Source organism: Peromyscus maniculatus, chromosome 8 (assembly GCF_049852395.1).
Source record: "Peromyscus maniculatus bairdii isolate BWxNUB_F1_BW_parent chromosome 8, HU_Pman_BW_mat_3.1, whole genome shotgun sequence".
Taxonomy (NCBI): Eukaryota; Metazoa; Chordata; class Mammalia; order Rodentia; family Cricetidae; genus Peromyscus; species Peromyscus maniculatus.
This window is the reverse complement of record NC_134859.1, coordinates 37,865,319-37,884,494: the sequence shown is the minus strand read 5'-3', so window position 1 is coordinate 37,884,494 and position 19,176 is coordinate 37,865,319. Positions and strand designations below refer to the sequence as shown.

The 19,176-nt window shown below is 50.4% G+C and overlaps 1 long non-coding RNA gene across 4 annotated transcripts in view; it reads left to right on the top strand.

Annotated features, from left to right (window-relative positions):
* Positions 1 to 15,834, top strand: part of LOC121831789 (uncharacterized) — a 69,209-nt gene extending 53,375 nt beyond the window's left edge. For 2 of the 4 annotated variants that reach the window (XR_013053283.1, XR_006075368.2), the window contains one exon: positions 5,220 to 6,972. This is a non-coding gene — a long non-coding RNA (uncharacterized LOC121831789). Of the gene's footprint in view, positions 1 to 5,219; positions 6,973 to 15,220; positions 15,575 to 15,627 lie in introns of those variants that run through there. The other 2 variants (XR_013053282.1, XR_013053280.1) reach the window with 2 other exon arrangements.
* Positions 15,835 to 19,176: the final 3,342 nt, after the last annotated feature.

Sequence of the window (19,176 nt, the reverse complement as noted above, 5' to 3'; positions counted from 1 at the left end):
CTGTGGCCTTTGTGCTGGGTGCCAGGTCAGCTGGTGGGGCTCTTCCATGTGGGTCCCAGTTGCTTCCCTCATCTGGAAGGGCCTCCTCCATTCCCTGGTTCCAGGGCCTTCTCAACCCCTCCTTAACCTAACCCAGGCCTTTCGGACTTCTGCAGCACTTAAAGTGAGGACACACATGTGGCTTCCGGTGACATGCTGCCTTGGTTGGGTCCTTGTTGTCATCTCTGCTCACCTCCCCTGGCCTGTGAACTGTAACCTCATCCCAGGAACTGCAGGACACTCCCCTACTCACCATGGTAACGTGGTGAGAGCATCTTCAACGTGAGAAGGAGACTTGGTCCATACACAGACAAGAGCTAGGCAAGGTCAAACTGACTGCCTTGTGTGGGATCCATGGTAGCACCATGCCACACTGGTTAGTGACGAGCTCTTCCACTGAGTCAGAATGTGGTCCCCAGGACCAACTTCTGGGATGCTGCCGCCTGGACAAGGTGTGCACAAAGGTCCCTCAGACACAGAGCAGTAGGCTCCAAACACCCCACTGGAGTTCACCACAGTGCCTAGAACTCAGGGTCTGTGCCATGTGCTCTAGGGAAGACTAGGGGCTGCCTTCTCTTCCTTGCAACCCTGCCAGCTACACACTATTGTGTAGGCACACGTTGACATGTTAGGGGCTGGGCACAGAACTGCTCTGGCCTCTGCTGCATGCCATGTCTCACAGATACAGACCCATCTCAGAGACTGCTGAAAATAGCGTACTCCATATCTGATCATCCAAGTGCGGATGTTAGGGTTCTCCTGATTGGCCCAAATGGTCTGCAGTAGCCAGTGACTGGAGTGCTTCCTGAACCCAGGAAGGCAGGAACCCTTCTCTGCCGCGGGTGGAGGAACTTCACAGGTGTAGAAAGCTCTCGGGTGGAGGAAGCTCCTGGGTGGGACTTCACCTCCTCACCAGCAACCAGCATGTTCTGTCTTCATATTCACCACCTGAGTGTTATAAGTGAGCGCCCATCCACTGAGCATGCTCCCTTTCACTCCAGGGGTCCACACACCCCTAGCAGTCATGCCCTTCCACCCGCTCAGACCATGCCCACAGAGGCTCCTACCCCACTGGCTCCTGACATGCAGTCCTTGATGCGCTGTCTCCACTGTCTGCAAGGTGCATCCTGCACTCCACCTTCCCCGTCAAGTAGACAGTGTGAGTCACTACAAGGGGTAAAGGGTCTTTGTGCTGATAGGTTTGCATTAGTGAGAAAGCAATCTGGATGAGGGACATGCAAATCAAACCCATAAGAAGATGCTACTTCAGTTTTCAGAAGGGTTGTTATCCACAAAATAGAAAACAAGCACTGGCAAGAAACTGGAAGTATGGCCACTATGGGAAACATAATGGCAGGTCTTAAGGAGACCAAGAGAGGGGGACAGTGGGTGATGAAGAGGGATGGGAAGTGGCAGAAAGACACGTGGAACATGGGAGACCCAGAGACCCAGTCGGGGAGGGTACTAAGAAACAATCAGGGGTGGGAGTATTTGGGGGGGAGAATCACTAAGACCCTTTGTTGGTGTCTTTGCCACTGATCTATGGCTGTGAAGACACACCATGACCATGGCAACTTATAAAAGAAAGCATTTAACTGGGGCTCCCTTACAGTGTTGAAGGGTGAGTCCTTGGCCATCATGGCAAAGAGCAAGGCAGGAAGCATGCAGGCATGGCCCTGGAGCAGCAGCGACGGGGTATGTCATATCCACAAGCTGGAAGAAGGGAGAGAAAGAGACACAGACAGACAGGCAGGCAGAGACTGGGCCCTTTTGAAACCTAAGCCCAAGCCCAGTGACAAGGCCACACTCCTATGTTGTAGAATGTTAGTTATGTTTATGCTGTGGAACATTTGTTTAATGATGCAAAGATGTGTTGCATTCTTTCATGTTGCATTTGTTTGACTCTGTGAAGCTGTGTTACTGTGCCTGCCTAAAACACCTGATTGGTCTAATAAAGAGCTGAATGGCCAATAGAAAGGCAGGAGAAGGGATAGGCAGGGCTGGCAGGTAGAGAGAATAAATAGGAGAAATCTGGGAGGAGATAGAGGAGCGAAAGAAGGAGAAGGAGAGGAGGACCGAGGGGCCAGTCACCCAGCTACACAGCAAGACATGGAGTACGAAGTAAAGAAAGGTATACAGGAATAGAGAAAGGCAAAAGTTAGACAGGATAATTTAAGAAAAGCTGGCTAGAAACAAGCCAAGCTAAGGCCGAGCATTCATTAGAAAGAATTAAGTCTCTGTGTAATTTATTTGGGAACTGGGTAGCAGGCCCCCAAAGAATAAAGAGCAAGAGCCAAAGAGTCCTAGAGTAAAAAGGAAAGAACTACACTCCTAGTCCTTCTTAAACAGACCACCAACTTGGAACCAAACATTCAAATTTATGAGCCTATGGGGTCACCTCGTTCAAACTGCCACAGTCTCTAGTACCTTATACATTCATTAAAAAAAAAAAGAAAGAAAGAAAAAGAAAAACTACCATAGCATCCAGCCCCGCTGCATCTATCAATGCAGCCAAAAGAAATGAAAGCAGAGCTGGGCAGTGGTGGCAAATGCCTTTAATCCCAGCACTCAGGGAGGCAGAGGCAGGTGGAGCTCTGTGAGTTCAAGGCCAGCCTGGTCTACAGAGAGAGATCCAGGACAGGTACCAAAAAAAACTATACAGAGAAAACCTGTCGAGAAAAACAAAATAAAAAAATCGTTTCTTTCTCCTTTGGGGTTGGGGATTTAGCTCAGTGGTAGAACGCTTGCTAGGCCCTGGGTTCGGTCCTCAGCTCTGAAAAGAAGGAAGGAAGGAGGGAGGGAGGGAGGAAAGAAAGAAAGGAAGAAATGAAAGCAGGGGCTGACGAGATTTTTGTTGTATTTGTCGGCTTGCCATCACTATAACAAAACACCTGAGGTAATCAACCTAAAGAAAAAAACCATTCAGCTCAGCATTTTAGAGGCTTCAGCCCATGGTCATCCAGCACCGTGGCCTTTGGGCTCGTGATGAAGGAGAACAGAAGGTGGATGGCGGAGTGAGCTGCTGTGTCCTTGGAGAAGCAGACATAAGAGAAAGAGCGGCCAGAGTCCCAGCATCTCCTTCATGGGCTCATCTCCAGTGAGCTCTCTTCCTCTCAGTGGTGCCTTAGGTCAGTGACCAAGCGTTCAGCACCTGGACCTTTGGAGAACCATCAAGATCCAAGTGCCCCTACTCACCAGTGCTTGTAGCAGCATTATTTACCCCAGCCAAAGGGCAGAGACAACACATGCCCATTTATTGACAGAGGAGTGGGCAGACCATAGAATTCTGATGCCTGCTGCAACAGGTAGAGGAAGAACCTTTGTGATGAAGTACAGAGGTTCCCTCTGAAGGTTCAGTACTTAAATCTAGTGGAACTGACAGTTAATGAAACAAAAGGCATACAAAGTCAACAGCCTGCATAAATACGAGGGACTCGCAAAAGAGTGGGTCACCCAGTGGCCCAGTGACAATCAGGAACTTATACACCCAACCCTGTGTGTGTGTGTGTGTGTGTGTGTGTGTGTGTATGTATGTGCGTGTGCGCACGTACTAGGGCATCAGAAAGACTATGTGTTCTACCCCGGAGCCCCAGGAATTTGCTCTTTTGCAGGGGCGATGGAAAGTGATTACAAGCATTTTAGTGGGATAGACCAAGTTGGTTTGTTTGTTTGTTTGTTTGTTTGTTGTGTAAGGTTTTTGTTGGTGGTGGTGGTTTTGGGTTTTTTTTTGTTTTGTTTTGTTTTTTTCTTGGTTTTCAAGACAGGGTAACCATATTGTTTTTATGAGGGAGAATGAGCCCTGAAAACAGATGTGGGCTGCAACGAAGTCCCTCTGGGTTCTCGGTGCCATATTTGATTTTCAGTCAAGTATGAGTTTAATCTTTTTCAAGTTAATGAAAAGTCAGTCCAAAGATTTGAAGGCATTGTGTCCTTTGCTGGATCAGATCTACAGATGGTAGGAAGGATAGCCCTTCCCCTCCCTGAAGTTTCTTCCCTCCCTCCATCCCCCACCCCCAGTGCTCTGGGTTGGAAATCTGAATCAGCATATTTTAGGTTATTGTTTTCTGACCATGAACATCTTGAAGACCGTACACCAAGTAAAACAAGCCAGATGCTCAAGGACACATTTTATATCATGCCACTAATATGAGCTACTTAGGAGAGTCACCTTCAAAGAGACAGAAAGTAGAAGGGTGCTTGCCAGGACTAGAAGGAGGGGAAAGTGGGGAGCTCATGATTTATGGGGATTCCAGTTTCCCGGGATGGTGGAAACATTCTAAAGATGGTTATATCTTTGTATCTTTATATGTAACACCTTAGAAACCATACTCTTGAAATGGTTACAATGACCAAGCAGATGCCAGCACTTGGGAGGTGGGGGCAGGATAATTCTGAGCTACCTAGGGAGTTCTAGACCAGCCTGAGCTAGTTAGACCTGTCTCAAACAAAACAAAGCGTGATCACAACTACTGTGATGGTTATCGTGGTTGTCAACTTGATGGGATTTAGAGTAATGAGGAAAACAACCCTCTGGGCTCGTCTGTGAGGCACTTCCTAGATTAGGCTAATTAAGGCAGGAAGACCCATCCTAAATGCCAGTGGCATCATCCCAGGGGTGAGGTAGGTCCTAGACCGGATAATAGAAAGAGAGCTGAGCATCAGGATGCATGGCTGTCTTCTTCCTGAGTGTGGGTGCAAAGTGACCAGCTGCCTAAAGTTCCCATTGCTGTGCCTTCCCATCATGATGTGTACCCTCAAACTGTGAGCCACAGTTAGCCTTTCTCCCTTTTTTAAAAAAATAATTTATTTAAATTTCTTTTATGTGCACTGGTGTGAAGGTGCCAGGTTCCCTGGAACTGGAGTTACAGACAGTTGTGAGCTGCCATGTGGGTGCTGGGAATTGAACCTGGGTCCTTTGGAAGAGCAGTCAGTGCTCTTAACCACTGAGCCATCTCTCCAGCCCCAGCCTTTCTCCCTGAAGTTGCTTTTGTCTGATATTCTGTCATGGCAAGTGAGTAAATGTAGTGATACCTATCATTATATTTTACCACAAAAAGGAATGTGTATATGTTAGAGATTTTAGAAACTATCAGTAAACACGGGGAGGCGGGGACTTAAAATCATTCTCAAGCACTAAACAGAGCCACTTTTAAAATTTCAGTATCTTTCTGTTCTTTCAGGGAGGGAGAGAGAGAGAGAGTGTGTGTGTTCAGAGGCCATACTGAACCTAAAGGAAGAATCTCCTCATCCTGTCCCCCAGCTGTCCCCCAGTGCTGCCTCCTCCCTTGGAGCCACCCAGAACTGGATCTATTAATCTGGATGGCATCGATCTCTTGAGAGATTTCTCCCACTGATTCTGCTCTACCCATATCCTGGGCCGTGCTTCTCTGAAAATGCTCCTTTCTTTGCTGTGCCTAAAACTGTGCTGCAGAGTGGACCAGTAACACACGGGAAGGGACGGAAAGAGGTGAGCTTACTCAGGTCCCTCCAGCCCCTGCCTCGGAGCACCTGCTTCTGGGACACGATGCTGAGCCTCGCACTATCCCTGACAAGATCCGCTTCTCCAGCCTGTCAGGAAACAGGACCTCCCTTCTCCAGCGGCAGGCCAGCCTCTGCCTCCGAAATGAGTTGCGGGGTCTCTGACCCCTTTTGCAGCTACTTCCTCTGGGCCTCCTCTCCTGAGGCCTTCTTCTGCACTTGAGTGAGTCAAATGCCATGCTCCTCCACCATGGGCCTCTGGGGGGGCTGGGAGTAGTACCCCAAGGTCACAGTTGAGCCCAACTGTAGCCCCCTTCCTCGGCTTGGTCACCTGGTCTTGGATTCAAGACATCTCTAACGTCGTCATCAGCAAAGAAAAGGTAAAACAAGACACCACAGCCAACGAGAGAGCTGACCTGTATGCCCACCCAGTAGAGACAGAGCTGCTGTTTGTCTTCTCCAGCAGCCACAGACACGTGGCCCTTCTCTTTTGACTGGGAGGCCTCCAGAGAAGGCCTTATTTAACCTTGCAGTCAGGAGCTTTACAGCCCAGCCCTGAGAGGATTATCTTTTTATTGCAACTTTGATTAATGATTGATCAAAGCCTGATACTAGAAGCACCGAAGAACAAATTTGCCCTAGAGATTAGGGGTGCTTACATCTGCCAGGCTGCCTGAGGACCTGTCCACCTGCTCTCTCCAAGATCAAACCAGGGCAAGGGTGCATGGGAGACCCACCCCACATGTTCTCAAACAGGGTGGGGAGCGGAGATGAAGTGTCCTCAAGCCAGGTTAGAATCAGGCTAAGAATGTCACGTAAATGACAGTGACGGGGAGAGAGCCTTGGCAGCCTTTAGCAGGATCTTCTGGACTTGTTTTTGTTCCCAATGCTCCCCATTCTATTTTAGCAGCTGAAAGGGAAACTGAGGCAGGAGGAAGAAGCTTCCTGGAGTCTCTAAAAAACGGCTGAGTTTTATCTCTAAAGGACTGCCTTGTCGCCCATGGCCTGCCTGGACTCCCCCATGAGGAAGGAGGTGCTTCCTCACACAATTTAACTGAGGGTCAAAGGTCAGGCGGGGAAGGATGGGGTGCTGAACAGAGACCCCCTTTCATGAACATTTGTACTAGAAAGTGCCATGGAGCTGGTTCAGGCCATGTTGGTGTGCTCCAGCTGTCTTGGATGCCCTCAGACTGCCTTCGGGGTCCCCATAGTCCAGATGAGAATCGCCGAAGGATCCCAACTCAGAGACCAGGAGTCTGCAGCTTCCCAGCACCCCCACACAGAATTCTGGCCCTGCCTGCCCTCGAGGACCCGCGGGAGGAGGGTGCTGGCCGCACAGCTTCCTGCTCTACAGCTTCTCTGAAGCCCTGGGGACCAGGGCAATTAGGAAGCTGGCAGAGCTGCTTCTAAATTGAAACTGGAAAATAAAACTGGAAAATAAAACTGGAAATCACAGCCTCACGTCCCTCGGAGGCGCCAGGGTTTCTTTTCCACAGGAGAGTCCCTGAGGGAGAAAGAGGCCTGTTTACTGAGGGCAGGAGGTGTCAGTACGTAACATGTCTTCACGTGCAGACTCTTTCCAGCCGTACTTGAGGGGGACTCCCCCACGAGGAAGGAGGAGGTGCTTGCTCACACAATTTAACTGAGGGTCAAAGATCAGAAATCTTGGGCTCTCTTCTCCTCTCACCCCACCCCTACAGATACACATGGGCTCCAGTGTACATACACTGGATGGTTCCAGGAGGTCAGCGTTCCTGCAGGCAGCAGATTTCCCTGAAGAAATTAGAATACAGGGGAGAATCCAGTGAGGGGGAGCCACAAACAGACCCCACTGCTGTCTCCACCCTGCCCCTCGCCTCACCTGAAATGTCTCCTCCTCAGGGAAGAGCAGCCCAAATCCCCCCAAACCTACACACCCCTTGGGTTAAGACTCCCGAAACTTGACCCTCAGCTAACCCTGTATTTGCTGTCTTTATGGTAATAGGCCTAACGTCTGCCTCTTCCACTGGACATCTCTGAGGCTCAGACTTGGTCTGTGTGGCTTACACTGTGTCCCCAAGGTGTAGAATAATAGTACCTTGCATGCAGCAAGTACACACTCAGCTATGTACAGAACTGACGATGCTCCCTCAGGACTGCCTGCCTCAGGGACCCCAGTGTCCACACCCCTTCTCAGGCCCTCCGAGCACCTTCCTCTGACGCTGGTGGTGGCAGATACCCCAGATCGGCTGTCCCCAGTTCCCAGCCCCAGCTCATGGAATACTTGGGACTGTCTCCAGTATGTACAGGATTATAGGTTTAGTCGCAGGAGGTGGCCGCAGGGGTAGACCACCGGTGGCACACCCAACATAGCCCTGTCTTTGTGCCCTATACAGCTGGGCTTCACACAGCCCGTCCCATATACACAAGGACACCTGACCCCAGAAGGACCAGAAAAGAAAAGCCACTTTCTTCCTGAGGATTAGGAGCTGAAGGCTGGGAACATAACTGATTTTTTTTTTAAATAATTTTTTTATTACAGTGTGTGTGTGTGTGTGTGTGTGTGTGTGTGTGTGTGTGTGTGTGTGAAGCACAGCTCCCAAAAACACAAAGCAGTGCAAAAAGGTGAGGGACCTGTGGACGCCAGCCCATCTTCCCTCTCCCCTTTGGGGTAGGACCACAGCCCCATTTAACGTTAGGCTACAAGTTGTACCAGAGGAACAGGATAAACTGAACGTGCCAGCCATTTGAACTGCGGGCTTGCCCAGGCTGCAGTGAAGCAGATGGTGAGGGCCCGCAGACCAGGCCCACTTCCTCCCTCCCTGCCTGCATCCTCCTCATCCCCCTCCCACCAGTAGGCTTCCCGAGACTGCAGGAAGTGGGGCTGGGGCAAGGAGCAGGCCCTTTGGGTGTCTTTGTGGTGCGGGCAGGGAGAGGGCACAGAGGCGCAGCTGCCATGGTGGTGATAGAAGCTCGGTCCTTGCTGGGGCTGGGCTTGAGAGCAGCCATGTGGTAGCCTCGGCTCACTATGGTCACGCCTGCTCACTATGAGGCTGCAGCAGGCCGCAGGCCGCAGGCTTTTCTGTCTTGAGATTCACAGGTCTCCATGGCATCCAGGGAGAGAAGGGAAGGAAAAGGGGGAGAGCCGAATCTTTTCTCAGAGGAAATGCAGCTGTGGTTTTGAGATGTTCATATTTCACAGCTGTGGTCGGCGTTTCTCAGGGTTCTCGGAGGTAAACGCGGGGTCAGCGCCATGTCACCAAAGAAGGTTCACAGTGACCCTAGCAACAGTCTTCACTGCCCATTGGCTGCCACGGCCGCCGCCGTCCACCAGTGCGGCCTCCTGGAGGCAACTCAGGGGCGGGCTGGTGTTCCTCCATGCACAGAGGTTCCTCTGTCTGCCCTGCAGAGTCCCGTAGAGAGGGGCAGTGTTCTGAACAAAGGTGGACAGGCAGGGGTGGGGCAGGACTGCCTGGCTGTGTGAGTTTCAGAGTCCACTGGAGTCCTCACACAGCACCCGACCAGCACCATCTGTGTAGTGGCCGGGCCCCAACTTGCCAGGGCAAGCCCTCTGCCCGAGGTCCCACCACGGTCTCCACCCTAGTTTCCATTTTGGCTCTGCTCAGTCTTCCTCTGTGCCAGGCACTCAGCTAGGCTCCTTCTACCTGTTATAGCCGTGGATTCTCTCAGTAAAAATTCTCTTTTATGCAGAAGCCGAGGCTGCAGAGAGTCAGGGACTAACCCGGAGCTATGCCACTAATAAGTCACACTTTAATCTCAGTTTCGACAGGTCCAGATCCCAGGCTGTTAGCCACTGCACTGTACTGAAGGCACCCAAGGTCTCTGGCTCAGACCCAGGGTTGTGACATGGGGGACTGAGGTGAGGATTGCCCATGTGACAGATGCCTGGGGAACCCGGTGCCAAGCAGTGGATTGTCTGGCTGCATACCTCAGCAAGGTGGCCTGGGCACGCCCCCAACAGGCTCCCCAAGAGTCTCGTGTGGTCCTCCAGAGAGTATGCAGTTCAAACACTGGGGCTTGAGAACCAGACTTCGTTGTGGCTCTGGTGTTCGGTTTCCACTTCCTCTTCTGAATTTCTTCCCACCCCACCCAACTGCACCACCAGTGTGAGGAGCAGAGAGAAGGCTGCTGTCGAGGGTGCTAGCCTGTGGGGGCCAGAGGGAACAGGACTGGCCAGGCCAAAGGGTTCAGACGGTAGAAAGTCAAATTGTAAGAGGAGGCCATATGCTTCTCCTCTGCCCGGATGACACTTCGGAGTTACAGCCCCACCTCCCTGAGGAACATTTCCTAGATTAAAAGTAAAGATGAGGGGGGGCTGAGTGGGTGGCTCAGTGGTTAGGGGCACTTGCTGCTCCTGCAGAGGAGTGGAATTCGTTCTCAGCCCCCACAGAGGGTGACTTCCTGTAACTCCAGCTCCAAGGCATCTGGCACTCTCTTCTGGACTCTGTGGATACATGCACACACATGCGTGTATACACACACATACACAAATCTTTTGTTTTTGTCCTTCTTTTTTTTTTTTTAAGAAGTTGGGGCCTGGTGAGATGGCTCACTGGGTAAAGGCACCTGCCACCAAGCCTGATGGCAAGTTCTCTACCTGGTACCTACATGGTAGGAGAAAAACGACCCCCACAACTTGTCCTCTGACCTCCACATGTCTGCTGTGCCATGTTCCCTTACCCCCTGCCAAAAAATAAATAAATGCAAAGCAAAAAATTTAAGGTGGAAGTACAAATACCTTATTGTCCCAAAGTCTCACTCAGTCTTTTCTTGCAGTGGTCCGACCGCTGTACCCCAGCACATCCACGGCTGTGAGACAAAACTTTTCCTGGGGAGAAGCAACACACCCACATGTCTCCCCAGAGAGAGAGCCCGTGACAGACCAAAATTTGGACAACACCAATATCTGACTTCGTGAACCATGAGCGCCTGGGGTTACTTACAGGAATATGGGTGTGGGTTACTTACAGGAGCAGAAATGACTCAAGGATGGTTGCATTGCCAACGCCCACCCCAGCATGGGTGACAGCTCACAAAGCTGGGAGCCTGGAGCACACTGCACAGCCTGCAGGCAACTCAGCAGGCTGGAGAGGGTCCTTTCCAGGTGGCTCAGTTACTCTACACCTCATTCAGGCATCATCTCATTGATGATGCTGGTGGATATATCGGTCAATGGCTGTTGCTCAGCTTTCTTCCCTCTGAGAGAGACTCTCAGCATTTATTGTCAGCTCTGGCGGGGAGGGACCTAGTGAATCTGACCAGTTTCGGGGACTTCCTGAAGCTGTTTTGAATTGTTTACCTTCCTGCCCAAGGAGCTTCCCTGCAGGATGGAATGTTTCAATCTAGGGGAAGCTGTTACACAACATCTACAAAGCAGAGAAAGGATCTGAAATGTCACCAAGCATGGTGACACATGTCTGTGATCTCATGATCTCACAGATGGAAGCAAGGAAGATCAAGAGTTAAAGGCAAGCCGGGCGGTGGTGGCGCACGCCTTTAATCCCAGTACCCGGGAGGCAGAGCCAGGCGGATCTCGGTGAGTTCGAGGCCAGCCTGGGCTACCAAGTGAGCTCCAGGAAAGGCGCAAAGCTACACAGAGAAACCCTGTCTCGGAAAAAAAAAAAAAAAAAGAGTTAAAGGCCAGGCTGGAGTGCATGCTAAGTTTGAAGTCAGCTTAGGCTACATGAGACCCTGTCTCAAAGACAAGTAAACAAACAATAATCCAAAAGCCTGTGGACCGCAAAAGAGCCCAGAGAGACCGGGCATCATTCTTGCGGTGACAGCGGGAGCCACAGAGACAAGTAGTAGCATACCATCACGTAATACCGTAATGATCACTGACTCTTACCCAGGGAATGATCAACAAAATATATACAATATGTTTTTCTCCAAAAGTTTATCTGTGGCGACACTGGGCTGTAGAAAGCAAACACACAAAGGATGGAAATGAACATCTGTGTCACAGAGGAGAGCCAGGGCTGTGATGAATGGGTGCACATGGGGGATTTTGGAGGTCGGTGATTGGGTTATCATCTCTTGCTCCTGGTGGTGTTAATGTAGAGATTTGCCTTATGGTTATCTGTTAAACAGAACATACGTTTTATATGTTTTTATGCATATAACTTTCTCACCATAGGAAATAAAAAGCAGGGCTGATGATAGGGCTCGGCAAGCAAAAGGGCTGGCCTCCATGCCTGATGATCTGGGTTCAATGCCCAGTTAACACACATGATAGCCAGAGAGAACCAATTCCCACAATTGTCTTCTGACATCCACATGCACTCCATAGCAGAAGTATGACCCCCTGTGCATGCAACAGGTAGATAGATAAATAAATTAGCAAGTGAGCTGAGGATGTAGCTCAGTTTGTAGAATGCTTACCTATCATTCATAAAGGCCTGGGTTCAAACTCCAGCCCTACACCTACAGGTGTCCCGTGCCTGTAATCCTAGCACTTGGGAAGTAGAGACAGGAAGTTTGGTAGTTCAAGGCCATTCTTGGATACATAGCAAGTTGGAGGCCAGCCTGGGCTACATGAGACCCTGTAGAAGGAGGAGAGGGAGGAAAGGAGGTGGAGCACGGAAGGAAGGAGCAGGTGTGTATGACTCTCTTGTTGCCCTCAACAGCGCCGTGGTGGACAGTGCAGCCACAGGCCTATCCCACACTGCACTGTTGTGGGAATTCATTCCATTCAGCCAATGGCTTTGGGGTACAAGCTGGGTGTGGCTTTGTCTGTGTACATGACCCCTTAAGAACTGAAAGAGAGGAGTCAAGCGCTCTTGGGTGGTGAGGGCCCGGTCAGGCAGCGGTGGCGCGGAGAGCTTGCTGTTGGTCCCCATCTCCCCTGGGCAGAACGACATCAGTGAGTGTATTATCCCCCTTTTATACTTGAGATCCTTTAACAGACTCTCGTGGTTTCCCTGGGCAGAACAACATCAGTGAGTGTATTATCCCCCTTTTATACTTGAGATCCTTTAACAGACTCTCGTGGTTTCACATAACGCTGCACCTCTTGGGAGGACATTTTTGGTGCCACACCGATTGCTGTGGCACAGCTGTGACTGACACCGGAAGATAAAGACCACTATGGAAAGTGAAGGGCTCTAGTTAACCTGAGCATGGTAAACTGTTAGGTGACATTCCTGAAGCTGGCCACCAAGGTCTAGTCCCTTATTTGGCCACTTCCTCCTCCTGAGGCTGACTACCAAGGTCCAGCTATCAAAGCCCAGAAATTAAAAGCCCCCTTTTGGCCAGGCGGTGGTGGCACACACCTTTAATTCCAGCACTTGGGAGGCAGAGCCAGTGGATCTCTGAGTTTGAGGCCAGCCTGGTCTACAGAGGGAGTTCCAGGACAGGCTCCAAAGCTACACAGAGAAACCCTGTCTCGAAAAAACAAACAAACAAACAAACAAAAAAAACCCAAAAAACAACCAAACAAACCCCTTTGGCTGCCCTAATTAACAAGCGCTGTCAAAACAAACCACTTCATCCTAACATGAGATTTCCCCTTTTCCCTTTATAATCTGCCATTTTCCTATGTCCCACATCTGTCTCCTCTCTATCTCCAGAGGCAGTCCTTGTCCCTCCAGGACAAATACCCTCTCCCCACCTCTCCCCGGTTCCCTTCCTCTTCTCCCTCATCCTCTATCTCCTGTCTTTGTCTCTTATCCCAGCCCTCTGTCCCTCTGGGGCAAATCTCCTTTGTGCTGAGAGCCTGGTGTTGGTGTATCCTGTGCCTTTCCAGCCCTTTCAGTGCCTGGCCCCGCAGAAAGTGAGGAGGAAAGACGCCTTTAACGTGTTACGTAGCCGGGAGCCATCTGTGGTGTGGGAATGGGGCCTGGAGGAAACCATAGCTCTGTGAATTGCTTCTGCCACCCTGTGACCTAAATAGCTGAAGGGAACAACTTCAGGCCAGTAAGACTTCTTTTGGCTCACAGTTTCAAAGGGATTTCAGTCCACCCTTTGGAACTGTGACAGGGGTGTATGGTTGGGGCAGAGCAGGAAGCAAAGAGTGGCCAGCACTAGGGGCTGGGCCCTAACCTTCAAAAGCCTGCTCCTATTGACTTGCCTTCCAGGGTCCACCCCCCAGCCCTGTCTAATAGTACCACGAGTGGGGAACAAATGCCCCAAACCACTGTCTTCTTGACCAAGGCCTGGCTGTACTTCAGGGGACTTGAAGAGAGAGAGGAATTCATGCAAATGACCCAACCTGGGGTGCTGTCCCCACTGTGCCCCCCGCAGCCATCTCGGCCAAGTATCCCTAAGGAGTCTCCCCCCTCCTTCACAGACGCCTCATTCACTCTGCCAGACGCCTGATCTCAAGGAAGAAGTAAGCAGCCAGGAGCAGTGACTGATGCTGGAGCTTAAGGGATACTTAGTGAGGAAGCCAAGGCCTTCCCAGCTCAGCCCTAGTGGCCCGATAGTCCCTAATGTTACAGACCTTGTTTACTGCATCCTCATCTCCCGTCTTGGCAAGACCCTGTGTCATACTTAACAAACTCAGTTGAGTGAGGTAGGTAGTAGGTAGCGGAGGCTGCAGAGCACAGCGTCATTAGAGCCCTGCTTCACAGGCTGCCCGCTGGGCCCCCTGGTTCTCGGGAGGGCCCTGTCTATGGTATGGTATCCTGGTAGGGATATCATACCATATCCTTGGAGCCAACTTCCTTGGTGATGCCCAGGGCTTTTCCCCAAGGGCCCTTCTTGTTGGTTAAACGACGGAGCTCATGGCTGGCCATGCCCACGGCAGCCATGCTGATGGAGGAGAGTGTTGATCGGAAGAATCACAGCCGTGGTTACCTTTTTAGAGCTTTACTGGGAGAGAGGGGAAGAGAGAGGGAGAGAGAAGACAGACAGACGGAAGGAAGGAGTGGAAAGGAAAGAGAGGGACGCACAGTGGGTGCACCCACTTTTTAGGCTGGGATGCCGTTGAAGGTTGATGACGTAATTAAGGACAGAATCCTTACACTTCTTACACAGGAAGCCCTGGCAAGTGTTCATAAGTTCGTGTTCCTTTAGTTTCTGCAATTCCAGTGTGCATGGCTCTTCACACTGGTTATTCAGTCTGAAGAAGCAACAGGCAAGTCCAGATAGATTCTGAACATGCAGAACCAGAGATGTGGGTGGGCAAGTGTTGATTCCCATTTTTTCATTGGCTGCTGGTATATTTGGATTGTCATCATTGGCTGTTGCTGGCTTGGTCTCCAGCTCTGCAGAAAGTGTCAAAGTTGTTTCTCACCTATTTTCTTTTTTTAAAGAGATTTTGTTTTTATTTTTAACTCTGTGTATGTGCCTGTGAGTGGATATGTGCATGTGAGTGCAGAGCCTGCAGAGGCCAGAAGAGGGCATTGGATCTCTTGGAGCTGGAGTTAGAGGTAGTTAGGAGCTGCTTGATAGGTGTGTTGAGAATCAAATCTTGGTCCTCAAGAGCAGTTATTAAGCCATCTCTCTAGCCTCTTTTTTTTCTTTGTAGTATGGGTGCGGGTATTTGAATGTGTGTGTGTGTACATATGGGTACACATGAGTGCACATGTATGTGGAAGCCGGGGTCAATGTTGGGTCATCATCTGCCTTGGTTTTTGAGACAGTCTCTCACTGAACCTGGAGCTCACCTATGAAGCTAGGCTAGCTGTCCAGCAAGCCTCGGAATCTGCCCATCTCTGCCTCACTGCAAGGGTCCACCTGAATTTCTTTATGTATGTTATAGGAATCAAACTCAGGACCTCATGCTTGGGCTACAAGCACTTTACCAACTGAGCCATCTATCCAGCCTTCTGAAGAACACTGGCTACTCTTCCAGAGGACCCAGGTTCAATCCCCAGCACCCACATGGCAGCTCACAACTGTCTGTAACTCCAGATCCAGGGAATCTGGCATCCTCATACAGACATACATGCAGTCAAAACACCAATGCACATAAAATAAATAAATACATCTTAAAAAAAAGAAAGAATGTCTTTTAATGTTCTTATGGCCTTTGTCTAGGTATTATTTTGTTGTAAAACTCCATGTTGTAACCCTCCAACAGATCCTGGAGCCCTGAGGCAGCTGGCTAGTGGCATACATTTCATCAACATTAATATTATTCACTTTGTTATTTTGTTATTTGAACAGATGATGGATCACTTCAACCATTTAATGAGCATGTACTGTGTGCCAGGAACTACTTGGTGCAGGAATACAGCTGTGAACGAATGGACTTGTCCCTGCCTGCCAGAGCACCCAGACCTCTGAACAGACTTGCTGATTGCATGATAGTCCCTGATATCCCCTGCCAGACATCAATGGGTGTCCTCTGAATATTCACCTTTGAACACACCCTTCCTGCGGGGGGGGGGGGGGGGGGGGGGGAGCCTAGAAGGCAAGCAGTGGAAGGAGAATCAAAACAATTCTCTGGAGACTTCCGTGGCTGAGTTCTTTAACCTCTGGGAGCTTCACTTATCAGTGAAATCAAATTAACAATCTATACCTCAGAGGCATCTGAAAATGCATAGGATCACCACATTGCAGAACTGGGTGGTAGTGGGGGGGGGGGCTGCTATTCAAGTCTGGGAAGTCTTGAGGTTGAAGGAAAGAGCACTTTGGTGGTGTGACCTGAAGCTAACAGTCCACCAGAGGCAGCTATTGTTACACACATGTTAGGGGGAAGCAGAGGTCAGTCAGGCCAGCAGGCTAGACCAGCTTCGGCCATGCCAGGCTTTGTTCTTCAAGGAAGGGTAGGGCTGGGAGAAGTGCAGACTGCAGTGTGGGCCAAGGCCAAGAGGCAGCGACTCCCAGACCATGTCTGGGAGATGCAGGCCAAGGAGCAGACGTCAACAGCATCAAGGCCTGGGGGAGGAGTTCGCCATTTTCTCTATTCTTAGAGGAGCCCCTGGAAGCCGAGGTGGGAGCAGCTTGGATGAAAGCAAGGCAAACCCTGCAAAGAGCTGTGAAGGATCCACATCTCACCCAGCATCTTATCTCCCCAGCAACAGAGCGTCATGTTCAGGACCAATGCCTAGCCTAGGGCTAGGGCCCATACCAGGCCAGAACCCAGCTCACAGAACTCCCCAAGTCTGGTTATAACCTCCCAGTAGGAAATTCCTGTCCTGGCTGTGACCCCAAGGTTGGGAACAGGCTGAATAGGCGTTTGTTTTCATCACCCCAGGAAAAGTTAATGCAACAAACACCAAGAACAAAATCACCTTTAACCCCTGGCCCTGAGGTAATTGCCACAAGTATTATGCTGCATTTCCGGATCTGTAAGCCATCCGTCATCCTAGGCCATCAGAAATCCCTAGGCTACAACTAACTGCAGCTTCAAGTCCCTTCTCTTCCCTGTAAAATGTTGTGTTTTTTCTCAGCTGTGGGATGCTTTTAATGCAGAAGAAGGCTAGAAAGCATTGTTTTCTTTTTTATTTGAGACTTCCATGTGCAAGTTGACTACATTTTCACCCTCCACTCCCCTCACCAGTTCCTCTCATGCCCTCGGTCCCTGTCCCCCTCCCCAATACATGATCTACATGCATTTAGGTCATGACCACCTAGGACCGGGGACTTGGTCATCCCTAAAGGAGACCGGTTCTCCCTTCCACTTACTGCACACGGCTCTCCATCTAGGGGTGGTGCCTTGTGGTGTGGTCTTTGCAGGCCTTTCATGCTTGGGCATCCATGTTGCGGAGAGTTCATGAGTGCACAGAAAATATTCTTTAAGAGGGAGAAAGAGCCGGGCATTGTAGCACACACTTGCAATCCCATCATTCAGGAGGCTGAGGCAGGAGGATTACTGTGAGTTCAAAACCAGTTCTGAGATAATATAGGGAGACCCCGTTAGCAGGGTGGTAAATAAAACAAACACGCATGGTGCAAAGCTCCAGCCAGCAGGACATCCTGTGGGGACGAGGGTGGCTCTCGCATCCGCATCCTGTGTGATCTGCAGAGGCGGTGGCGCTCGGCCCCTGCTCTCACAGACCCCTGCTCTCACAGACCGGGCTACAGCCTCCTGCCTAAGGGTGAGAAGTGCTTTTGATGAGTTTGCACTCGCCCTTCCTTCCCCTCAGGATGCGCTGATCATTCCCCCGCCACACACACACACACACACACACACACACACACACACACACACACACACACACACCCCAAAAGGCAGGTGGACTTGCAGCAGTCCGGTCGCTCAGAGCCTCACAGCTATGAGCCGCTGATACAAGCGCTGCTCCTCTCCGCACTGTTCTGGTTGGCTTTCAGTTGTGATAAACGCTGACCACAAACAACTGAGGGAGGGAAGGTTTTATTTGGCTTACAGGTTACAACTGTCAACCAAGGGAAGCCAGGTCAGGAGCTAAAGTAGAGATCACAGAGGAACACAGCTTACCGGCTTCCTTTCCGCGGTTTGCTCAGCCTGCTTGCTTCCTGATCCAACCCAGGACCACCTGTCCATGGGTGGTTCTGACAAACAGGCCAATCTGACAGTGACACGTTCTCAATTACGATTTCTTCTTCCCAGGTGTGTCCAATTAACAACCAAAGTTAGCCATCAGTTCCCCTTTAAGAATGAAGATGCTGAGGCTGCCAGCGAGGGCAAGTAGACTGGTGAGGCCATACAACTAGTTAAGTGACTTTATGCAGATCTGGTTGGTATCTAACTCAGTGACTTCCTCTAAGTGCTTTCCTTGAGCCAAACTGGACCCCTGCAGGGAGGACAGCTAAGCCCTGAGACTCTTCATTGCCAGTGGGTGTGGTCTCAGGCTCTACCGTGGGTTCTGACTGGCTATCTTGAGTTCCTCAGCTTATAGATACTCATCCAGAGACAATGCAGAGCCAGCTTCTGGAGTTACTGAGGGCTCGGCAGGCATCCAGGAGGCGGCTGTTTTCTGTAGGTGTGGCCTGCAGAGGCAGTGGTGATATCCTCTGCCTGTCCCAGGCTTGGATTCTCCCAGATGGGACAGAATCTGTCACTAAGTCTCTGCATCTGCAGGGCACCCTGGTCCCCAGCCAGCCCAGAGTACATTTGAGTGGTATCATGTGTGTCCTGTGATACTGACTCTGGGACCTGGTAGAGCTGCAACGACCCTTCTAGAAGCTTCTGAAGAGTGTCAGTTTCCTGTTATTGCTGTAAGAAATGTCCATGCACTTGATGGCTTAGAAGAGCACACACCTTATGTTTCTGAAGGTCCAATGTACAAAATAGGCCTTGCAGGGTTATGAGCAGGGAGGTTCTAGTAGACAGTCAATGGGCAAGGCGACACACACCTGTAATCCTAACACTCAAATGATTGAGACAGGATTTTCAAGAGTTGAAAGCCAGCCTGGGCTTCATATGGAACAGTGAGTGAGTCCCAACTTCAAAATAAAAAAGCTTTTTTTTAAATCCCCCTCATCCAGTTTGTGGAGGCTTCCTGAATTCCTTGGTTCCATGGTGCCTTCCTCCATCTTCACAACCAGCAGTACATGGTCCTGTCTTTCACTTAATGTCATGTCTCTGGGTCCATCTCTCTTGCCTCTCTCTTTCCCCTTAAGAACCCTGTGGGCAGCTGAGTATAGTGGTATAAGCCTTTAATCCCTGTACTCAGGAATCAGATCTCTGTGAATTTGAGGCCAGCCTGGTGAGTTCTAGGACAGGCAGGGCTACGTAGTAAGACCCTGTCTCAATAAACAAACAAGCAGGTAAACAAACAAATAACACAA